This window comes from Elephas maximus, chromosome 19 (genome assembly GCF_024166365.1).
Source record: "Elephas maximus indicus isolate mEleMax1 chromosome 19, mEleMax1 primary haplotype, whole genome shotgun sequence".
NCBI classification, from domain to species: Eukaryota; Metazoa; Chordata; class Mammalia; order Proboscidea; family Elephantidae; genus Elephas; species Elephas maximus.
Window position 1 is genome coordinate 57892424 of NC_064837.1, and position 24287 is coordinate 57916710.

Below are 24287 nucleotides of genomic sequence, written 5' to 3' on the forward strand. Positions count from 1 at the left end.
CACATCAGGACAGACCAAGTGGCAGAGAGTCTGCTCAACCCTCCAGAACCAGCAAGAAGTGGTGCTCAATTGGCAAAAGATAAGTAGGTGCATCCAACCCACCACGTGGAGGAAAAACACTCCCTTTGGGAAGATCTCTCTCCCATTTACCTGTCCCCTTGCCACTCTGCACTGGGTCCAGGCTGGCTTCAGTGAGTGCCAAGTCCCCTGGGCCAGAAGTCGGACCTGCCACGCGCCCTGAGCCATTCTCCCAGCTTTGGAGAGGTAACAAATTAACAAACAGGAACAAATAATCTGCCAGCTCCCCTAAGCTGAGAACTCAGGGAAGGCACAGCCCCTTTGCCTAGGCACAGACATAAGGGGTCCACAGACTTTGAATGCCTTTCATCCCTGCCTTGACCTGTGTGGGCCCATTTCAACAGTGTAGGCCCTCATTAGCACAGGGTGCATACCTGAAGCTTATTTTCAACTATATCAGCTATAACAGGGAGTGGCAGATTCGTGACATTTACCACCCTGCCTGTTAAGCAGGGTCCTTACCTACCCACATCAGGGGCCAGAGAACTGGTGGCTCCAACCATGCCACATAGCCACCCATGACAGGGGTCCAAGAATAAGTGGTGCCTCCTGATCATTACAGCAAACAGCATTGCATGCCCATAGTCCAGCTGCAAAACCTACCCACCTACACTCTCTGGGGAACAAGGACATGCTTTCCTCCCAGACAGGGACAGCCATCAGTGCCCTGCATTGCTTAGCACATGACTGCCTACTGCAGCAAGATACCTGTGCCTACTCCAATCACCCCTGCCTGTCTAGGACTGTAGGTGAGAGCCTGCACCACACACTTGGTGAAAGACTACCTGAGCTTAATCCATACAAGAAAAGTAAACGGACTCCTGGGCTCACATACCTAGTAACAGCTCTAACCACCTGGTGACAGGATGTGAGTGCTTCAAAGATGCCAGTAATCAAAGTAGCTCACACAACCAGCCTATTTGGGCATATTAAAACAAAACAAGAAGCTAGGACACAGTAGGCAAACATAAAATGAATATAATAACTTATTGATGGCTCAAAGACAAGAGTCGATATCAAATCAGATAAAGAGGCACACCATGATGGCTTCAGCAAGTGCCCAAAACAAAGAATCAAGAAACCTTCTGGGGGAAGACAATTTTTTGGAAATACTGGAGGTAGAATTCAAGATTAATACACAGAGCTCTTCAGGAGATCAGGGAGGAGATCAGGCAAAATGAAGAACAAGCCAAGGAACACACAGCTAAAGGAATAGATGAACTTAAGAAGATTATACAAGACCATGACAAATGTAACAGGCTGCAAGAATCCATAGAGGGACAGCAAACAGAAATCCAGTAGATTAACAATAAAATTACAGAGTTAGATAACTCAGTAGAAAGTCATAGGAGCAGAATTGAGACAATGGAAGTTAGAATTAGTGAGATTGAAGATAAAGCACTTGACACCAAATTATTTCAGAAAAAATCAGACAAAAAAATTTAAAAAATGAAACCATAAGAATTATGTGGAACTCTATCAAGAGGAATAACCTACAAGTGATTGGAGTACCAGAACAGGGGGGATAACAGAAAATACAAAGAATTGTTGAAGATTTGCTGACGGAAAACTTCCCTGATATTGTGAAAGATGAGAAGATATCTATCCAAGAAGCTCATTGAACCCCACACAAGGTAGATATCAAAAGAAAGTCACCAGGACATATTATAATTAAACTTGCCAAAACCAAAGATAAAGAGAGAATTTTAAGAGCAGCTAGGGATAAACAACAAAAAGTCATCTACAGAGGAGAGTCAATAAGACTAAGCTCTGACTACTCAGTAGAAACCATGAAGGCAAGAAGGCAATGGGTGACATATATAAAGAAGGAAAAAAATTGGCAGCCAAGAATTACATGTCCAGCAAAACTGTCTCTCAAATATGATGGTGAAATTAGAGCATTTCCAGATAAACAGAAGCTTAGGGAATTTGTAAAAACCAAACCAAAATTACAAGAAATACTAAAGGGAGCCCTCTGGTTAGAAAATCAGAAACATCAGATAACAACCCAAGACTAGAACACAGGACAGAACAACCAGATACCAGCCCAGAGAGGGAAGTCATAAAAATAAATCAAAGCTGAAACACTGAAGATAGGGAAACAGAGACATCAATATGTAAAAGATGTCAACATTAAAACAAAAAAAGAGGGACTAAATAATACAGTCATAGGTCTTTCACATGGAGAGGAAGTCAAGGCAATATAAAGAAATAAAAGATTGGTTTAAACTTAGAAAAATAGGGGTAAAGATTAAGGTAACCACAAAGGGAACTAACAAACCTACATATCAAAATAAAAAACAAAAAAGCCATGAAGACTTAGCAAATACAAAATCAACAACAATAAAAAAGATGAAAGAAAATACATAAAGAAAAACTCAGCTCAGAAAATTAAGTGGAACAAATAAACTGTCAACAACACACACACAAAAAAGACATCAAAATGACAGCACTAAACTCATATCTATCAATAATCATGCTGAATGTAAATGGACTAAATGCACCAATAAAGAGACAGAGAGTGGCAGAATGGATTAAAAAAAACAGGACCCGTCTATAAGCTGCCTACAAGAGACACACCTTAGACTTAAAGACACAAGCAAACTAAAACTCAAAGGATGGAGAAAAATATATCAAAGCAAACAACAATAAAATAGACCAGGAGGGACAATATTAATCTCTGACAAAATAGACTTTAAAGCAAAATCCACCACAAAGGATAAGGAAGGACACTATATCATGATTAAAGGGTCAATACACCAGCGGGATATAACCATAATAAATATTTACGCACCCAACCACAGGGCTCCAAAATATGTAAAACAAACTCTAATGGCATTGAAAAGAGAAATAGATAGCTCCACAATAAAAGTAGGAGACTTTAACACACCACTTTTGGTGAAAGACAGAACATCCAGGAAAAAGCTCAATAAAGACACAGAAGATCTGAACACCACAGTCAGCCAACTTGATCTCATAGACATATACAGAACACTACACCCAACAGCAGTGAAGTATACTTTCTTTTCCAATGCACATGGAACATATTAGGCCACAAAGCAAGCCTTAACAGAATCCAAAGCATCAAAATATTACAAAGCATCTTTTCTGATCATAAAGCCATGAAAGTAGAAATCAATAACAGAAAAAGCAAGGAAAAATAATTAAACACATTGAAACTGAACAACACCTTCCTCAAAAACTTTTGGGTTATAGAAGAAATCAAGGATGGAATAAAGAAATTCATAGAATCAAATGAGAATGAATACACATCTTACCAGAACCTTGGGACTCAGCAGAAACAGTGCTCGGAGGTCAATTTATAGCAATAAAAGCCACATCCAAGAAGAAGGCCAAAATCAAAACCCTACAACTGAAACGAATAGAAAGAGACCAGCAAAAGAAGCCCTTGGGCACCGGAAGAAAACGAATAAAAATTAGAGCAGAATTAAATGAAACAGAGAATAGAAAAACAATTGAAAGAGTTAACAAAAACAAAAGCTGGTTCTTTGAAAAGATCAACAAAGTCAATAAACCACTGGCCAAACTGACAAAAGAAATATAGGAGAGGAAGCAAATAACCTGAATAAGAAATGAGATGGACGATATCACAACAGATCCAACTGAAATTAAAAGAATCTCAGCAGAATACTATGAAAGACTGTACTCCAGCAAATTTGAAAACCTAGAGGAAATGGACAAATTTCTAGAAACACTACCTATGTAAACTAACACAAACGGAGGTGGAACAACTAAATAAACCTCTTACAAAAGAAGAGATCAAAAAGGTAATTGAAAAACTTCCCTCCGCCTGGAAAAGCCCTGGCCCTGATGGCTTCACTGGAGAATTCTACCAAACTTTCAGAGAAGAGTTAACACCACTACTGCTAAAGGTATTTCAGAGCATAGAAGAGGACGGAATACTCCCAAGCTCATTCTGTGAAACCAGCATAACCCCGATACCAAAACCAGGTAAAGACACCACAAAAAAGAAAGCAACAGACCTATATCCCTCATGAACATAAATGCAAAAATCCTCAACAAAATTCTAGCCAATAGAATTTAACAACATATCAAAAACATAATTCAGCATGACCAAGTGGGATTCATACTTGGTGTGCAGGGATGGTTCAACATTAGAAAAGCAATCCATGTAATCTATCACATAAATAAAACAAAAGACAAGACTCATATGATCTTATCAATTGATGCAGAAAAGGCATTTGACAAAGTCCAACAGCAATTCATGATAAAAACTCTCAGCAAAGTAGGTATGGAAGGGAAATTCTCCAACATAATAAAGGGCATTTATACAAAGCCAACAGCCAACATCATCCTAAATAGAGTCTGAAAGCATTCCCCTTGAGATTGGGAACCAGATCACCACTCTTATTCAACATTGTACTGGAGGTCCTAGCCAGAGCAATTAGGCTAGAAAAAGAAATAAAGGGCATCAAAATTGTAAGGAAGAAGTAGCCCTGTTTGCAAATGATATCTTATACACAGAAATCCTCAAAATCCACAAGAAAAACGCTGGAACTAATAGAAGATTTCAGCACACTATCAGGATACAAGGTAAACATACTAAAATCAATTGAATTCTTCTACACTAACGGAGAGAACTTCGAAGAGGAAATCACCAAGTCAATACCATTTACAATAGCCTCCAAGTAGATAAAATACTTAGGATGTAAAATACTAGAGATGTAAAAAACCTATACAAGGAAAGTATAAGACACTACTGCAGGAAGCCAAAAGAGACCTACATAAGTGGAAAAACATAACATGCTCATGGATTAGAAGACTCAGCATTGTGAACATTTCACTTCTATCCAAAGGGATCTACAGATACAATGCAATCCCGATCCAGATTCCAATGACATTTTTTAATGAGATGGAGAAACAAATCACCAACTTCCTTTGGAGAGGGAAGGAGCCCCAAATAAGTAAAGCCTTACTGAAGAGGAAGAACAAAGTGCAAGGCCTCACACTACCTGATTTTAGAACATATACCGCCACCGTAGTCAAAACAGCCTGGTACTGGTACAACAACAGATACATAGACCAATGGAACAATTGAGAATTCAGACATAAATTCATCCACCTATGAGCAGCTGATATTTGACAAAGGACCAAAGTCCATTAAATGGGGAAAAGTGCTGGCATAACTGGGTATCCACCTGCAAAAAAATGAAACAAGACCCGTACTTCACACCATGGAGAAGAACTAATTCAAAATGGATCAAAGACCTAAATATAAAATCTAAAACAATAAAGATCGTGGAAGAAAAAATAGGGACAACGCTAGAAGCCCTAATACATGGCATAAACAGAATACAAAACATTACTAATAATGCACAAACACCAGAAGAGAAACTAGATAACTGGGAGCTCCTAAAAATCAAACGCTGATGCTTACCAAAAGACTTCACCAAAAGAGTAAAAAGACAACCCACAGAGTGGAAAAAAAGTTTTGGCTACGCCATATCCCGTCAGGGTGTTGTCTCTAAAATCTACAAGATACTGCGAAACCTCAACAACAAAAAGACAACTCAGTTAACAAATGGGCAAAGAATATCAACAGGCACTTACCAAAGAAGACATTCAGGCGGCTAACAGATACATGAGGAAGTGCTGACAATAATTAGCCATTAGAGAAATGCAAATCAAGACTACAGTGAGATACCGTCTCACCCCAAGAAGGCTAGCATTAATCCAAATAACACAAAATAATAAATGTTGGCGAGGTTGTGGAGAGACTGAAGTACTTATACACTGCTGGTGGGAATGTAAAGTGGCACAACCACTTTGGAAATACATTTGGCGCTCCCTTAAAAAGCTAAAAATAGAAGTATCATACAATCTAGCAATCCCACTCCTTGGAATATATCCCAGAGAAATAAGAGCTGTCACACAGATATATGCACACTCATGTTCATTGCAGCACTGTTTGCAATAGCAAAAAGGTGGAAGCAACCACGGTGCCCATCAATGGATGAATGGATAAACAAATTATGGAATACTATGCAACAATAAAGAACAACGATGAATCTGTGAAACATAACATGGAGGAATCTAGAAGGCGTTATGCTGAGTGAAATTAGTTGCAATAGGACAAATATTGTATGAGACCACTATTCTAAGAACTCAAAAAAAGTTTTAAACATGGAAGAAAACATCCTTTGATGGTTATGAAGGTGGGGAGGGACAGAAGAGTGTATTTACTAACTAGACAGTAGAAAAGAATTTTCTTAGGTGAAGGGAAGGACAACACACAATACAGGGGAAATCAGCACAACTGGACTAAATCAAAAGCTAAGAAGTTTCCTGAAGGCAACCAAACACTTCAAGGGACAGAGTAGCAGGAACGGGGGTCTCGGGACCATCGGTTCAGGGAACATCTAGGTCAATTGGCATAACAAAGTTTATTAAGAAAATGTTCTGCATCCCGCTTTGTTGAGTGGTCTCTGGGGTCTTAAAAGCTAGTGAGCGGCCATCTAAGATGCATCAATTGGTCCCAACTCACCTGGAGCAAAGGAGAATGAAGAACACCAAAGACAAAAGAAAATATTAGCCCAGGAAAGAAAAAGGACCACATAAACTAGACTCCACCAGCCTGACAGCAGAAGAACTAGATGGTGCCTGGCTACCACCAGTGACCTCCCTGACAGGGAACACAAAAGAGTCCCTGACAAAGCAGGAAAAATGTGGGGTGCAGAACTCAAATTCATGTAAGAAGACTAGACTTAATGGTCTGACTGAGACTGGAGGAACCCCAGAAGACTTGACCCCTGGAGTCTGTGTTAAATCAGAACCAAAACCATTCCTGAAGTCAACTCTTCAGACAAAGATTAGACTGAACTAAAAAAAAAAAAAAAATGATAGTTGTGAAGTGTGTGCTTCTTAGTTCAAGTAGATAACATGAGACTAAATGGGCAGCTCCTGCCTGGAGATGAGGCGAGAAGGCAGAAAGGGAGCTGGTTGAATGGACGCGGGAGATTCCAGTTGGAAGGGAGGAGTGTGCAGACATAGGAATAGCAACTAGTGTCACATAACAATGTGTTTATAAATTTTTGTATGAGAAACTAACTTGAGCTGTAAACTTTCACTTAAAGCACAATTTAAAAAAAAAGGTCACTTTGGAACTAATAGGTGCTGCCCATTAAGCAAAGACTCTTAGGTTTCACAATCAGGGGGGAGTTTATCACTTTAATAAGACAAGTTATGGCATTGTTAACTAGTATTGACCACGGGCCGGGGGCGTGGGGGGGTGAGGGGGCCTATGTTGTCTCTATACTGAGAGGCCAGAGGTGTGAGACAGACCAGCTCTCAGAGTACTTCACAGTCAAAATGCTGAGTTTATTCGTTGGCTCTGTCAAGTATGTTCTAACTTTAAATCCAGGCCCTCAGAAAGCAGACAACTCCAGCCTTTAGAGGAGACCGTAAGCGTGTTAGAAAGGTCTCACGGTAGTGTCGCCACATTACACAGGAATGAACCTATGGTTCACGCCATAAGTTGGATTAGCCCGAACTGGCTTCAGGACCTTGTCTGCCTCCATGAGCTAGTCCCCCCCTCCCTTTTTTAAATTTGATTTTTATATTTTATATATGATATATTTTAAATCTTTTCTTCAAAATAGTATATGCACATAGGAACAAGTATACGGTAGAGCTTGTGATAAAAACTGGTAGTGTACTCCCAGTCCATCTTCAGGCCTCTCTCTGCCATTTTTTGGTTCGAGTTTTTCTTTTGGTTGCTTTCATAATTGAACAATATGTTAATATCTCTATATTTAGACATTTGTTGATACCTCGCTATGAAATGTGAGGATTTAACTGTCACATGCTACCCCTCTCCACCTTTCTTCTCTCCCAGTATTGAATAATGGTTATCATTGTTCTTCTGTTTGTTGACATTAGTAATTTTAAATAGTATACTTAAAAGTCTTTCTTTTTTTTTTTTTTCATTTATTTTATTTAGTCCTTTCCTTTTTTCTGTCTAAATTGAGGATATGATACCCTTGGAATTAATTCCCTGTTCTTTTCTTCCGGCCTCCTTGTGCCACTGCACAATTACTTTTGGTGTTGAGGTTGTTAATATTTAAATTCTGTTTTGCAGTCACAGCCAAGTCACGATTGTTTATAAAAGTTAAAGAACAGTAAATGTTATTATTATTTTTTAATTGCCAAGTCATCATTTCCTTCTTTGAAAGGTCAGTGCTATGGCTACTGGGCCACTCACAGGAGAGAATTCCAGCATCAAGAGCATACCCTTCTCCTGCCTATTTTGATATTTATTCAATTTCTAATTGCCTCTCTTTCTCGTAACTAACATTCAGGACTTTTGCAGTCCTACCGTTAATTAATAGACTCTCTTCTTTTTCTTTGAGTGAAGCTCACTGTCTGCCCTCCTACTTCCTATGGACATGTTGTTCCCTGGGGCTGCTGCATGGCTAACACCCTGAGACTTTCTGGTACAGCTTTCTTAAGTTAGATCTGTGTTTAACCTTTCTTGGTTTACTCCCTCATCCTGCTATAGTACATTTGCAAGTAATGTTCCCAGAAGCAGTGGTTGGAGGTAAATTTTTTGAGTCTTTAGTGACTGAGAAAGTGCCATTATTTTGCCCTAATACTTCATAAGGGTATAAAAATCTAGGTTAAAAAATGATTTCCACACATCCTGGGGATTGCAACATCATAAAACAATTTGGTATAAATTGTTGAATGAGAAAGTCATTTGCTCTGTAAAATTTCACCTAAAGCATACACACACACACACACAAAAAGATTTCTGGGCAGATGGCCTGCCATGGCCCTGAGGCTCCTGAGACGCCCTGAGCCTGCATCGTGGGGAGGCAGGCTCCCAGCGCATGGTTTGAGGCAGTTTTCAGAAGCAGGCATACAATATGCAGACAGTGCAACAGCTGGATGTAGAGTTTAGCAGCAACCGCAGCTTGGAGAAATTTTATGATGATCCTGAAAGCAATGATGGCAATGGTTAACACCTGCAGCCTTGGTTGTACACAAGTCGCCTCATGCAGTACGTGGACACCTTGGAACACTTGTTGGGCACAGAACGGGATGTCACATTGGACCATCTGTCTGCAGCGAGTTTATTTTCCTGGAGGTGATGTATAACCAAGGGTATATCCGAAAGCAGTGTGTGAACCACTACAATGAGGAAGAAAACGACCAGCTTCAAGTACCTGCCTCTGCACATGGTGATCCACATCCATCAAGGGTCACATTCAGAACAAAGGAGATCCACATAAGATGAAGGCCACTTCTGCCTACCTTCAGAACATTGAGGACACCTACAAGAAAACCGTCCTTCCTAAAATGAGTGAAAACTGTGAGGCTTTCTAGTACAGTGTATGGGAAGCTCAAAATGCAGAAAAGCTGGCAGAAGATATTGAATACCTGAAGTATAATAAAGGGCCTTCGTTTGAACAGAATAATCACACTTTTATAATCTGTGGATGCTGGTTCAGAATAAATTGGGGGTGCTGAATTATACAACCATTTCTGTCAATCTCCCAGAAATTACGGTTTGTGCCCACCAGAGTGACCAGGTCTTCCACAAATGCAGAGCTGCTGGGCTGGAAGTATCAGCCTGGGTACAGCGGTAACATGGGTAACATGGATGACATGTGGATCTGGCTGAAGTGAGCGGGACCCCCTCCGCTGCATCTGGATGTGATGATGAAGGAGCTTCCTGTCTACCTGGCTCTTATGGACTCCGTGTACCATTGAATTTTTAAATAAAATAAAAGAACTGGAAATCACACAGTAGAAGAAATGGTCTAACAAAAAAAAGCAGTCTACCCTGTAGTATAGTTAGTGAGTTGAAGAAAACAACTTCCATGTAAGAGGTTTAAGAATTTTCTAGCTTTATTTTGGAATAATCCATAATTATCACTGTGGGAAAAAAAGGGTCTGCTACAAAAGACCAACTTTAGTGGAAAAATTTCCTTTCATGCAGTTGTGCTCTATCATGCAGATTTTGTACATTGTTGCTTCAGACTTCAAGAAGTAAAGCCATTTCTGTGGAACACCAAAAAAAAAAAAAAAGATTTCTGAACTTCCACATGCAGCAGTAATATAAATTAAGATAGTCTGAAAGGTTCTTATCTTTATAGATGCTGGCTGAGGCATAGTTTTAATGCATTTGTGGGCTCATCAGAAGGAAGGGAAAACTTAAAGGACCACTTCACCACAGTCTCTCCCAGAAAAGTGAAACAGAATTGGGAAAGGTGCTATTGCCCCAACTTAGATGTCAAAATCAGGACCATAATCTGGAGACTAAGCTTTAAGCCTATCACAAGCTAAACTTCAAGCCTGGGACCTTCTAAGAGGCAAAAATGGTCCCTGTTGGTAGTGCCTCCTGACTCCCTATCAGAAGCAGATGAAAACTCTGTTTTGGAGGAAGCCTTCCCAACTTGAGACCCACAGGTATTTCAGACGTGGAGATGAAAGAAATATGAGCTAATAAAATCAACAAACATGTGAGAAAACAAACCAACACGAGTGAGAAGCAGCCGAAACAACCAGTAGATTTGTAATGCAAAGACTTCATATAGAACAATTTTCAAATACATAATATGTGTGAGCTGGTTAAAGAAAGAAAAGATGAATTGTAAAAACGCAAAATCAGCCAGAGATTATAAACATTTTCCAAGCAGAATAAAAAAGAACCAAAGAGGACTTTTCAAAATGGAAGATTTAATTGCAATTAAATAAATAAAATTCATTGGAAAGATTAAAAGATTAGACACAGCAAAAACACAAGTGAACCAGGAAGTAAATCTTGAGAAATTACCTGACATGCAGCATAAAGTCAAGAAGACAGAAAATATGAACGGTTAGGAGCTGTGGGATATAATATGAGGTAGAACACGCATCTAATCTGCGTTCCAGAAAGACAAGAGAGAGTATGGGGCAGGCGTGCCATTTGAAGAGATAAGATCTGAACAGGTTTGAGAACTGATGAAAGATACCAATACACACATTCAGGAGGAGCAACAAATCCTAATATAGGATAAATAAATAATAAATCCACACCTAGATGTAGTGAAACTGTAGAACATAAAGAGAAAGGAAAGAACTTAGAAGAGACAGAGAGAAAAGATGGATCACCTGCATAGCAATAATAATTGGGTGATGATGAAAGGCAGAAGAGAGTGGAATAAAATCTTCCAAGCATTGAAAGAAAATCACCACCAACCTAGAACTGTGCCCTCAGCCTGCAGTATCTCAAAAACTGGTGTGGGGGAAGACATTCCTTTTTAATCCTAGTTTAAAGAAGAAGATTCTTAGTTTCAGCTTAAATGATAGAAAGGGGGTAGTTAACATTAAAAGATCTTTATTAAGAAATAGCTACAGATGTACTTCAGAAGGAAGGAAAGGGATACCTGAAGGTAGATCTGAGATGGAAGAAGGTATGGTGAGCAAATAAAATAATAAATGTAGAGGTTAATTTATATCAAGTTTATCTATATAGAATAATTATAATTTTTAATTTGTTCTCTACAAAAAGAACATATCTGGACAATAGTAGCACAGCTGTCAAGATGGGATTGTTTGTAGGTAACTTGTCCTGGGACATGTATTCACTGGGAGGGGCAGAAGAGGACTCTACATTTAAGATTTTTGTACTTTAGGTAAGTTAAATCTTAGTCAAAAATAAAAATAAGTCAACTCCTATTTATGATTTTTAAAAAATTTTAGCATAATAGTTATAGAAGGAATTTTCCTTATACTGGTAAAGATATCTATATAAATCCACAGCAAACATCATTCTTTATGCTGAAATTTTAAGAAGCATTTCATTTAAAATCATGATGATACCTATTACCATGTGTTCTATCTAATATTTTACAGAAGTCCAGGTCTCTACAATAAGATGGAGAAAAAAAGAAAACAAAAGATTACAAAGATTGGAAAGCAAGCTACAAAACTATCATTATGTACAGATGTCATAAATAATAGTTTGATAATTCCCAGATCTATAGAAGACTGTATATAAAATCAGTACAATACCTGTAAAAATCAACTGTATTTTATACACCACCATCCAAGAGACAGATTAAAAAAAAAAAAAATACTGTTTGCACATGCAACAAAGATACAGGATTCCTAGAAATAAATCTAACAAATGATGTGGTATTCTGAAACTTATAGAGTTGAAGTAACATGGTATACAGGTCCTTTTCTAGCTCTAGAAAATTTGACGATATTCTCCCTTCCAACTTTGTTTGTTTTCTTTTCTGGGCCTCCTGTTAGTTGTATGTTGAATCTCTTGGATTAGTCTCCACATCTATTACTTTTTTCTCATTTTTGTCTTTTCACTCATCTTTTTGGAGATTTCTTTCCCTCTAGTCTCAAGAATTGTATTTTTAAGTTCTAACATCTTTTTGTTTTTCACCAATGCCTTCAGTGCAGCTCAGACTTTTCTTTTGGTACCATTGGTTCCTGCTCATATGGTACCTCCTGAAATGGTTGAACGTCGACCAATTCTTTTTGGTGTAGTGACTCTGTGTATTCCTTCCATCTGCTTCTGATGCTTCCTGAGTCATTTAATATTTTCCCCATAGAATCCTTCAATACTGCAATCGAGGCTTGAATTTTTTCTTCATTTCTTTCAGCTTGAGAAATGTGGAGCATGTTCTTCCCTTTTGGTTTTCCATCTCCAGGTCTTTGCACATGTCATTGTAACTCTTTACTTTGTCTTCTCAAGCTGCCCTTTGAAATCTTTTCAACTCTTTTACTTCATCATTTCTTCCTATCGCTTTAGCTACTTGACATTCCAGAGCAAGTTTCAGAGTCTCTTCTGACATCCATTTTGGTCTTTTCTTTCTTTCCTGTCTTTTTAATGACCCGTGGCTTTCTTCCTGTATGATGTCCTTGATGTCATTCCACAACTCCTCTGGTCTTGTCATTAGTGTTCAACGCGTCAAATCTAGTCTTGAGATGGTCTCTAAATTCAGGTGGGATATACTCAAGGTTGTACTTTGGCTCTCGTCTATTCTAATTTTCTTCAGTTTCAACTGGAACTTGCATATGAGCAATTTATGGTTTGTTCTGCAGTCAGCAACTGGTCTCGTTCGGACTGATTATGTTGAGCTTTTCCGTCATCTCTTCTCACAGATGTAGTCGATTTGAATCCTTTATATCCCATCTGGTGAGGTCCACGTGTATAGTCGCCATTTATGTTGGCAAAAAAAAGGTATTTGCAATAAAAAAAGTTGTTGGTCTTGCAAAATTCTATTGGGTGACCTCCAGCATTTTTTCTGTCACCAAGGCCATATTTTCCAACTACCAATCCTTTTTCTTTGTTTCCAACTTTCGCATTCCAATCTCCAGTAATTATCAATGCATCCTGATTGCATCTTCGATCAATTTCAGACTGCAGAAGTTGGTAAAAATCTTCAGTTTCTTCATCTTTGGCCTTAGTCGTTGCTGTGTAAATTTGAATAATAGTCTTATTAACTGGTCTTCCTGTAGGTGTATGGATATTATCACTGACAGACAGTGTTGTACTTCAAGTTAGATCTTGAAATTTTTTTTTTTTTTGACAAAGAATGCAACGCCATTCCTCTTCAAGTTGTCATTTCCGGCACAGTAGATCATATGATTGTCCAGTTCAAAATGGCCAATGCCAGTCCATTTCAGCTCACTGATACCTAGGATATCAATGTTTATACGTTCTATTTCATTTTTGACAACTTCCAATTTTCTAAGATTCATACTTCCTACATTCCATGTTTCAATTATTAATGGATGTTAGCAGGTGTTTCTTCTCATTTTGAGTCATGCCACATCAGCAAATGAAGGCCCCGAAAGCTTGACTCCGTCTGTGTCATTAATATTGACCCTGAGGATGAAGCTCTTCTTCCCCAGTCATCTTTTGAGTGCCTTCCAACCTGAGGGGCTCATCTTCTGGCACTATATCAAACAGTGTTCTGCAGCTATTCATAAAGTTTTCCCTGGCCAAGTCTTTCCAGAAGTAGACTGTGGGGTCCTTCTTCCTAGTTTGTGTTCGTCTGGAAGCTCAGCTGAAACCTGTCCACCATGGGTGACCCTGCTGGTATTTGAATACCGGTGGTATAGCTTCCAGCATCACAGCAACATGTAAGCCCCCACAGTATGACAAACTGACAGGCATGTAGGATGTGTATCACTGTAAGTTCTCGCTCGTCAATGCCAAGAAATTTAGAAGAGAGCTACCTGGCCAACTGACTAGAAGAGATCCATATTTATGCCTTTTCCCAAGAAAGGTGATCCCACCAATCACGGAAATTATCGAACAATATCATTAATATCACATGCAAGTAAAATTTTGCTGAAGATCATTCAAAAGCAGCTGCAGCAGTATATCAACCGGGAACTGCCAGAAATTCAAAATGGATTCAAAAGACGATGCAGAACCAGGGATATCATTGCTGATGTCAGGTGAATTCTGGTTGAAAGCCGAGAATACCAGAAGGATGTTTTCCTGTGTTTTATTGAGTATGCAAAAGCATTCGACTGTGTGGATCATAACAAAGTATGGATAACATTGTGAAGAATGGGAATTCCAGAACACTTAATTGTGCTCATGAGGAACCTGTACATAGATCAAGAGGCAGTCATTGGAACAGAACAAGGGGATACTGTGTGGTTTAAAGTCAGGAAAGGTATGCATCAGGGTTGTATCCTTTCACCATGCCTATTCAGTTTGTATGCCGAGCAAATAATCTGAGAAGCTGGAGTATATGAAGAAAAACAGGGCTTCAGGATTAGAGGAAGACTAACAACCTGCATTATGCAGATGACACAACCTTGCTTGCTGAAAGTGAAGTGGACTTGAAAGGCTAAAGACCACAGTCTTCAGTATGGATTGCACCTCAACATAAACAAAACAAAAATACTCACAAATGGACCAATAAGCAGCATCATGATAAGAGGAGAAAAGATTGAAGTTGTCAAGGATTTCATTTTAGTTGGATCCACAATCAACACCCATGGAAGCAGCTGTCAAGAAATCAAAAGATGCATTTCATTGGGCAAATCGACTGCAAAAGATCTCTTTAAGGGGTTGAAAAGCAAAGATGTCACCTTGAAGACTAAGGTGTGCCTGACCTAAGCCATGGTGTTTTCAGTTGCCTCCTATGCATGTGAAAGCTGGACAGTGAATAAGGAAGACTGAAGAATTGACGCCTTTGAATTGTGGTGCTGGAGAAGTATATTGAATATACCATGGACTGCCAAAAGAACAAACAAATCTGTCTTGGAAGAAACACAACCAGAATGCTCCTTAGGAGCAAGGATGGTAAGACTGTGTCTCACATACTTTGGACATGTTGTCAGGAGGGATTAGTTCATGGAGACAGACATCATGTTTGGTAAGGAAGAGGGTCAGTGAAAGGAGAAAGACTCTCAATGAGATGGATCGACACAGTGGCTGCAACAGTGGGCTTAAGCATAACAGCGGTTGTGAGGATAAAGCAGGATTAGGCCTTGTTTTGTTCTGTTGTATATAAGATCTCTATGAGTTGGAACCAACTCCATGGCACCTAACAACAAGAAGAACATCTTTTTGTGCTTATTTTTCAGAGTATCTTGTTCTCATTTTTATAAAATGTAGTAAATTTTCCTTTCTCGAAGTTTATAAATTAGAGTAATTTTTAAATTCTATTCCCTGAATTATCTCTTTCCTTCAGGGCTGATTTTTCTGTTTATTTTGGTATTTATCTTTCATGTTTATTTGTCTTGGCTTTTCTTATAAACATTGTGATTCTTGCTTTCAATTCATATTTACAAAAGAGGTATTAGTTTCCTATTGCTGCTGTAACAAGTTACCGTAAACTTTGTGCCTTAAAACAACGTGAATTTATTAATTACAATTTTGAAGGTCAGCTATCCAAAATGAGCCTTAAGGGGCTAAAATCAAGGTGTCAACAGGGCTGATTCCTTCTCAAAGCTTAGGGGACAATCCATTTCTTTGCTTTTTCCAGCTTGTAGAGGCTGCCAGCATTTCTGCTCATGTCTCCACATCACGTTCTCTGTCACTCACACTCTCCTGTCTACCTCTTATAAAGACCCTCTGATTACATTGGGCCAGTCTGATAATCTTCTCATCTGGAGATCCTTAACGTAATCACCTCTGCAAAGTCCCCTTTACCTTACAAGGTAATATATTTATAGGTTCCAGGGATTAGGATTTGGACCTCTTTGGATGGTCATTATTTAACCTAACCACAGACAGGATAGTGGGATAGCTGATTTGAGTTTGTTCTGTTGTTGTTAGGTACTCTCACGTTGGTTCCAACTGATAGCAACCCCGTGTACAAGAGAACAGAATACTGCCTGCTCCTGCACCACCCTCACAATCGTTGCTATGTTTGAGCCCATTGTTGCAGTACTGTGTCAGTCCATCTCATTGAGGGTCTTCCTCTTTCTCACTGATCCTCTTCAGGAGCAGATTAACCAGTAAACAAGGTATGCACAGGCTTACAGTAAGCAAGCTACGTGTGGTCTTGCCTGTGCTTGCTTAGTAATCTGTACTGCACAATTTCACATGGAATTTTTTTCCCACAAAAAACAGGTGAAATTGTGCATTACAGATTAGTAAATAAGCACAGGTAAGCCTGTGTATAACTTGCTTATTGGGTAACCCCCCTGCCTTTACTTTACCAAGCATGATCTCCTCCAGGGATTGGTCCCTCCTGATAACATATCCAAAGTTTGTGAGATGAAGTCTCACCATCCTTGCTTCTAAGAAGCACTCTGGCTATACTTCTTCCGAGACAGATTTGTTCGTTCTTCTATCAGTCTATGGTGTATTCAGTATTCTTTGCCAAAACCATAATTCAAATGCAAAGAATGGGTTTGCTGTACTATTCTGTAAGTACGGTATCCTTCCCATTCCACCCCCTACTATGTCTCTCCCTGAGTAGGAATTCAGAGTGAGTTCTAGGGTTAAGTGGCAATTAGACTGGATGTATTAGAATTCAGGTACCTTATGCTAGAATGGAGCCCCGGTGGCTAGTGACTGAGAACTCAGGCAATCTAATCAAAAGATCGGTGGTTCGAACCCACCAGCCGTTCCTTGGAAACCCTATGGGCAGCTCTACTCTGTCATGTAGTGTCGCTGTGAGTCAGAGTCGACTTGATGGCAGACAACAACAGCTATGCTAGAATGAAGAAGACTTACTCTGGGGTGCCTGAATCCACACTAAAAGCCACAGGTTACCCCAAATTATTCATTTTATTTTTTCTGGGTCACAGCCTTCCGCTTTTTACCTGGACTGCCTGTAGCCTACAGGTTGGGCAGGGCCATGTCCTCTGTACGCTGACCTTCAGGGGCTTCAGTTTTCGTTCTGGTGCCTGGATTATATTTATAGTACTTGAGCCCAGAGACTCTCAAGGGGGTGATGATAAATAGATGGGCTCCCACCTGTGCTGAAGCCTCCTAAGCAACTTTGGCTTTCCCAGCCTGTTTGATCCCTCAACTCCTGAGTATAGTACCATCTGCTTTCTATCTTCTAGAAACTTACTGAAAGATCTTCTCTTCTGGTGAGCGTCCACCTGCCTGTTCCTAGTCTCATTGTTGCTATGGTTGGATTCTTTTTGTACATCAATAATTTTATTTTACTCAGTTGTTTCTTAGCAGTTCATTAAATTGGTTAAAGGATACCAAAAACAGGATTCTTAATACATCATAATATTCACCTCAAGATATCAAAGTATTTATACATATAATGACTAAAATACTGCATTCAATGTATGAATTCTTGATTAAAGCTCTTTGTTAATGAGGACATCCTGGGTAATCTCTTAGAATGTGCCACAGAATTGTCCCACCAAAGAATGGGAGACTGGAGTACTTGTCACAAGTCTCCTTTTGGTTGAGGATGCTCCTATGGGCACCTGCTCCTGCACTTAATGGCCACCCCTGCACTCCCTGGCTGAACCTGCACTTCGTGGCTACACCTGTGCATCTTGGCTGTACCTGTACTTGGGCAGAGTGGCCTGCCCAGGCTTCAGACAAAGCCCAAGGTGGAAAAGCTGAGTTACACCATCACCCACTTGAGATGGAATCCTGCATTCAGGCTGGCCAAGGAGATGTGACCCGGGATACTCCAAACAGCTAGGATTCAGTGGAAACAATGAAAGTAGGACAGAAATACAGATGAATCTTTCTTTCCACAGTAATAGAGCCCTCCTTACAAAACTGTAGATAAAACAACTTTCAGATATTAGAATCATGTTTATTGAAAACACATACACAGAAGCCCGAAATAATTGTACCACATGAGTTTATTTCCTCCCCCTCAAAAAACCTCCCTTAAGATGATAATAATGGAATACTAAAGGCATAAAACTACAACAGTGAAGAAAACACAAGCGTAGCCATCAGTTGGCAAGAGACTTAGCCACGTTTCCAGAAGCAGTGCTGAGAAAGCCCCTAAGTATATATATGAAGATGACTCTAGCCTAGGAAAGAGCCCATACACCCATAAACCCTGAGAGAAACCCAGGACTCAGAGGTGCCAGGTAGGGAGGGTAGCAGAAGGAAGATGTGAGGTTGAAAGTGAATTGGTTGAAAGCTCAGAGCATGCAGAAGGGGCGATTTCACTCTTCTAGAAGCCCAGAATGGCTAGCAGCTAAGCACCTATTCCCCAGGCTGAGGAAACCCAGTGAACTGTGGGAGGAACTACAGGGAGCTAAGTGTGGAGAATGATACCTTGGAGCAAAGCCTCCTGCCTTATTAACACCTTAGGGATCTGCATCATAACAGCTTCCTCACCTGCTTGGTCACCCTAAAGCACGGTGACCCCCTTAACACACAAACGCCAGCCACACACCTTGACACAGCTTCCAGTGTGCGTTTTACTCTCTGCCATGAATATGAACAGAGAACCAAGGATCACCTGATAGTTGAGGCGTGTCTGAGAGACATGAAAGAGAAAGAGTAAACAGATGACCTCAGAGGACTCAGGGAACTTCAAGGAGCAAAAGCAAACTTAAGAAAGCAAAACTAAAATTAGTATCAGAGACATTTGAGATGGAATTGTACTCATAAAAGAACAGGCTGCTGTGAAAACATAAGAAAAAGATTAAAAAAAAAAAGCCCTCTTAGAAATTAAAACCATTTTTTAAAGTTTGCCAGAATTAAGTTTGTCAAAAAAATCTCCCACACAAGAGAACAGAAAGCAAAGAGACGAAGATATGACTATAAAAAAATATATTTAAAAAAAGATGAGACATAGATAATCTAGGATATTCAGCACTTAGCTAAGGCTGAAGAAATAGAAAATAGAGTGGAGTTTATAGGGATGAAGGACGGGAATGTTCTGGTTGGAAAGGCTAATGAGTGCTAAACATAATGAATGAAAAAAATCCCATCATTGTTATCTTTCAGAACAGAAGGAATAAAAAAGCCAAAAGTCAAACCTGCTGCTGTCCAGTTGATTCCGACTTACAGCGACCCTAGAGGACAGAGTAGAACTGCCCTATAGGGTTTCCAAGGAGCTCCTGGTGGATTTGAACTGCCGACCTTTTGGTTAGCAGCCATAGCTCTTAACCACTACACCACCAGGGTTTCAAAAGGAATAAAAGGGGAGTCCTGAAACCTTCAAAGAAAAATCAAATCCCCTACACAGGAACAAAGACAAGACTGGCATCAGATTTCCAATGATAACTGGTAAGAGAGAGTAAAATAATGCCTTCATTAGGACTATTAAAGAGAAATTATTTTTTCAAATCAGATTTATCTACATAAGACCACTTTCAAACATGAGGCTGGGTAAAGGCATTATATAATTTTCTGATAATAAAAATGATATATACTTTCTGATTTCTTTGATCACATTCTTAAATTTCCCTTCTGTTAACCTAAAAGGTTTAGAAGGTCCTTCCAAAACCGAAGTTCAACTGTTTGCCTCCTTATTGGTTACTTCTTTGCTTTAGAACTGCATGAAGTAAGGTCATAAATATAGTTCCGTATCCATAGCAACATACATTTTTATTTCAACACTTTGCTGGTATTTATTTTCAATCTAATACTTCGTTAGGATTTTCTGGTTTCTTCGGGGTATAAACGGCTCAATAGATGACCTGAGAATAAATCTAGGTAATGTTTTGTCATCTTAGTACACTGGATGGTGGCAGATGGGAGCGACCAGAACCTGGGTATCTAGGCGTTAATATGGACCATTCAGTGGCTAGGAAGGTCAGATTGTGGGCCAGAAACTCAGGTAGGTCATTTTTAGGTTAATAAAGTCAGATCCAGAGGTCAGGAGAAGGACTTCAAGAGTCCAGTTAATTAAAATAAGAGAGAAAAAGAATGCAATTACACAAAGTTAATTACCGAAACAGATTTGGGGAGCAGGTAGCAACCTTAATTTAGAAACATGCATAAGGTTCAGGTATCCAAATCCCATATTATGAAGCAAACAGGTATCATAATTTGGGGGTTAAAAAAGGTTTACTCAGGCAGGAGAGCATGGCGCACAGGCTAGGCTGTGAGCCTATTTTGGAGACAAGTCTCTTTTGGCTAGAGCCCTCTTGAGTGTGTCCTTCCTTAGCAGTCAGTGCTCCGATGAGTGGATGAACGAATGCCAACTTGTGCTTGAAGTTCAGTGGAGGGAGAGGGGATGAAAAGTTTCTAAACAAAAAGGAAAATAATTTCGTAAATTACCTGTCTCATTCAATGTCGGGTGACTTATGTACCCGATAAGTACAATAGGCAACTTGTAGGCTACCCATAGTTTGACAGGTATTGGAAACTTGTTGAATACCAACTACTGGGAGTTATAGGTAGTTATAGGGACAGAACTTTTTAATTGCAGAATGGTTTTAGAATAGCTTTCCATTGAATTATGTAGAATATTTTTGTTAACACTTTGTCAACCAAAATGTCAAGTTTAAACAGATTTGATGTTTATTAATATTTAATGAAAAACTCACTTCACATTTATGAAAAATGTTAAGGTAATTGAAACCTCATTTAATTTTAATTTTTGTTCATCTCTAGATTTATCGGCATTTTTCTATGAGTTTTGAAAATCTGCTGGTATCGATGATCTTAGTTACAACTTCCTTAACCTGGACATTTTTTACTTTTGTTCCTTAGCTTGTTTCAAAAGTATCATAATTAGAATCAGTGTATCTGTAGCTAAGTATTTATCTGACTTTCTAAGATACATAACTAAAACTTGGTAACTATCTAGTTTTATCAGATCTCAAGAGTATAGTATGAAAAAGAGTAAAACAAATCCTTAAAAGGGGTGGTCTAAATCCTTCTATAAATGAATCAAAAACCTTTATTATGTATCGTATCATTGTTATAGATCGTGTTTCTAATATCTGTGTGCCAGCTTTTACTATAGAACTATTGCTACTTTTTGAATATATATTTAATTGAGGAATATATTTTAAAACAATCTTTTTTATGCTTTTAGAGCCTCAGTTAAAAATTACACAAAAACTTATTATAATTGAAAGTAATTTTAAAATGAAAGGCTAAATTATTAAATATTTATAATTATGTATTTTATATTTATAAGCAGAGGCAAATATATAACCACGAATATAGTTACTTCAGTTTTTCAAGTTATTTGTGTTGTCTGTGCCCACAGTTTCTTTTTATATTGGACAGATTCATTTTATGAATAGAGAAACAAGAGGAGGAAATAACAAGATCTTGTGTAAAATGCTTCTTATTTTAGTAATAAAATTATAGTAAATTAGTATTATAACTACTATAAATTATTATAGTAAATTAAATTTTTGTTCCACAAGTCTCATCAAATTGCCGTGTTGATGTAAAACTTATCCAGGACGCTTTCACAAGTGGGATGGATTAAGAATGAGGTAATCTCACTGTGCCGTGACATCATACCCTAAGCATTATGACACTTAAGTTGCCTTGGGGAGGCCTACCTGGTCAATGGAGTTGTCCATTAAGGTGAACTTCTCCTCTGAGGTCCAGTCGCCTGGGAGCAGGGAGATCTGTGCTGTTGTGCTGATGCTATTACACCACCAAGGCTTTAGTTGCCTTGGGGAGGCCCACTTGGTCAATGGAGTTGTCCATTAAGGTGAACTGTTCCTCTGAGGTCCAGTCACCTGGGAGCAGGGAGATCTGTGCTGTTGTGCTGTTGCTATTACACCACCAAGGCTTTAGTTGCCTTGGGGAGGCCCACCTGGTCAATGGAGTTGTCCATTAAGGTGAACTGATCCTCTGAGGTCCAGTCGCCTGGGAGCAGGGAGATCTGTGCTGTTGTGCTGATGCTATTACACCACCAAGGCTTTAGTTGCCTTGGGGAGGCCCGCCTGGTCAACGGAGTTGTCCATTAAGGTGAACTGATCCTCTGAGGTCCAGTCGCCTGGGAGCAGGGAGATCTGTGCTGTTGTGCTGATGCTATTACACCACCAAGGCTTTAGTTGCCTTGGGGAGGCCCGCCTGGTCAATGGAGTTGTCCATTAAGGTGAACTGATCCTCTGAGGTCCAGTCGCCTGGGAGCAGGGAGATCTGTGCTGTTGTGCTGATGCTATTACACCATCAAGGCTTTAGTTGCCTTGGGGAGGCCCGCCTGGTCAATGGAGTTGTCCATTAAGGTGAACTGATCCTCTGAGGTCCAGTCGCCTGGGAGCAGGGAGATCTGTGCTGTTGTGCTGATGCTATTACACCACCAAGGCTTTAGTTGCCTTGGGGAGGCCCACCTGGTCAATGGAGTTGTCCATTAAGGTGAACTGGTCCTCTGAGGTCCAGTCACCTGGGAGCAGGGAGATCTGTGCTGTTGTGCTGATGCTATTACACCACCAAGGCTTTAGTTGCCTTGGGGAGGCCCGCCTGGTCAATGGAGTTGTCCATTAAGGTGAACTGATCCTCTGAGGTCCAGTCGCCTGGGAGCGGGAAGATCTGTGCTGTTGCGCTGATGCTATTACACCACCAATGCTTTAGTTGCTTCAATGTGGATTTCATTTATTCTGGATATTTATCTCAAACTTCTTTCAAAATTTGTAGAAGTGGACCTACAAGCACAGTTGTACAAAATCAGTGTAATAACAGGAATATTAAACTAGATCTTCTTACTTGTAATTTGGTGCTTGAAAAAAAAAGTTGGTATTATTCAAATATTCATTTTTCAGATTTGAGATAAAATTATTGCCTTATATGTTCTGTACTGTACACTTAAATTACAGTGTGATCCTGGTCTGCACATGACACTGACTTAAAGCATGTCATGCGGTCCTTCTGCATTAGTTTCTACATCTATTTAAAGAAGTTGTTGCAGAAGTACACACAGTACACACGTAATGTGCACGGAATGGGAAGAAAACACTGTTCGAAGTAAGAAAAATAAGGGAGAACGCAGTCACCGAGTCAACTTAAGCTCTCATGGGGGCAGACCTCTCCTCCCTTCATTGGCTCGTTAGCATCATTCCCACTCTTGGTGCTTCAGATTGTCTTAGACTTAATTAAGCAACCAACATTTCTGAATGCTTTGTTTTAGTAAAGTCATATGATTTAATGTCGTAATTGGTGCTTTTCTGCAGATGGGCAGTTGTAGCCTTGGTGTGTACAGAATGTTTGGATAGAGTAGCTAATACGGAATTGGCAGAAAACCTAGGTCAAAACTTTGCTTTCCTGGAAAGGGGAAATATAGTCATAAGCGGAGAGAGTCTTGAAAATCTGCTTTCCAATTACTTGGATGTCATTCTTTATAGAAGAAGGTTTCTAGCGAAGAAAAATTCAGCTCGAATTTCATTCTTCTTCCAAGGCCAAATAGGTTACCTGTCCTCCTGGAAACACTCTGTCAAGAAAATAGCTTTAAGTGTTTCTAGGTGCTCAAACAACATCTTCCCGACACATAGATCTCACATTCATTAGCCCTGATGTTTCAGCAGCGTGAATTATGGATAATACAGCTGTGTTGGCTTTTTAATACTTATATTTTGCATTTTCAAGATATTATTGAAAGTACTATTTGAGGATAATTTCTTTTTAGTGTCATCATTCGCAAGTAAAATATTTCCACTTTTATAATTCCATTTGAATCTAGAAAGCATATATACACTTATATTTTGAGTTTCTGTTAATTAATTAGTTTAATTTATAATATAAATGCTCATACCTAGTCATTTTAAGTGTAGTAGACATTTCATTTGCAGATTCCCAAAATGGGCCACCAATTACGAACCTTCTCTTTCCCTTTTAATTT

At 39.3% G+C, this 24287-nt stretch overlaps 1 protein-coding gene and 1 pseudogene across 13 annotated transcripts in view; both read left to right on the plus strand.

Moving 5' to 3' along the window:
• Nucleotides 1–24287, plus strand: part of CEP112 (centrosomal protein 112) — a 470205-nt gene that overhangs the window by 227436 nt on the left and 218482 nt on the right. The window lies entirely within an intron of this gene.
• On the plus strand, nt 7382–15683 carry LOC126062313 (NADH dehydrogenase [ubiquinone] 1 alpha subcomplex subunit 10, mitochondrial-like; annotated as a pseudogene).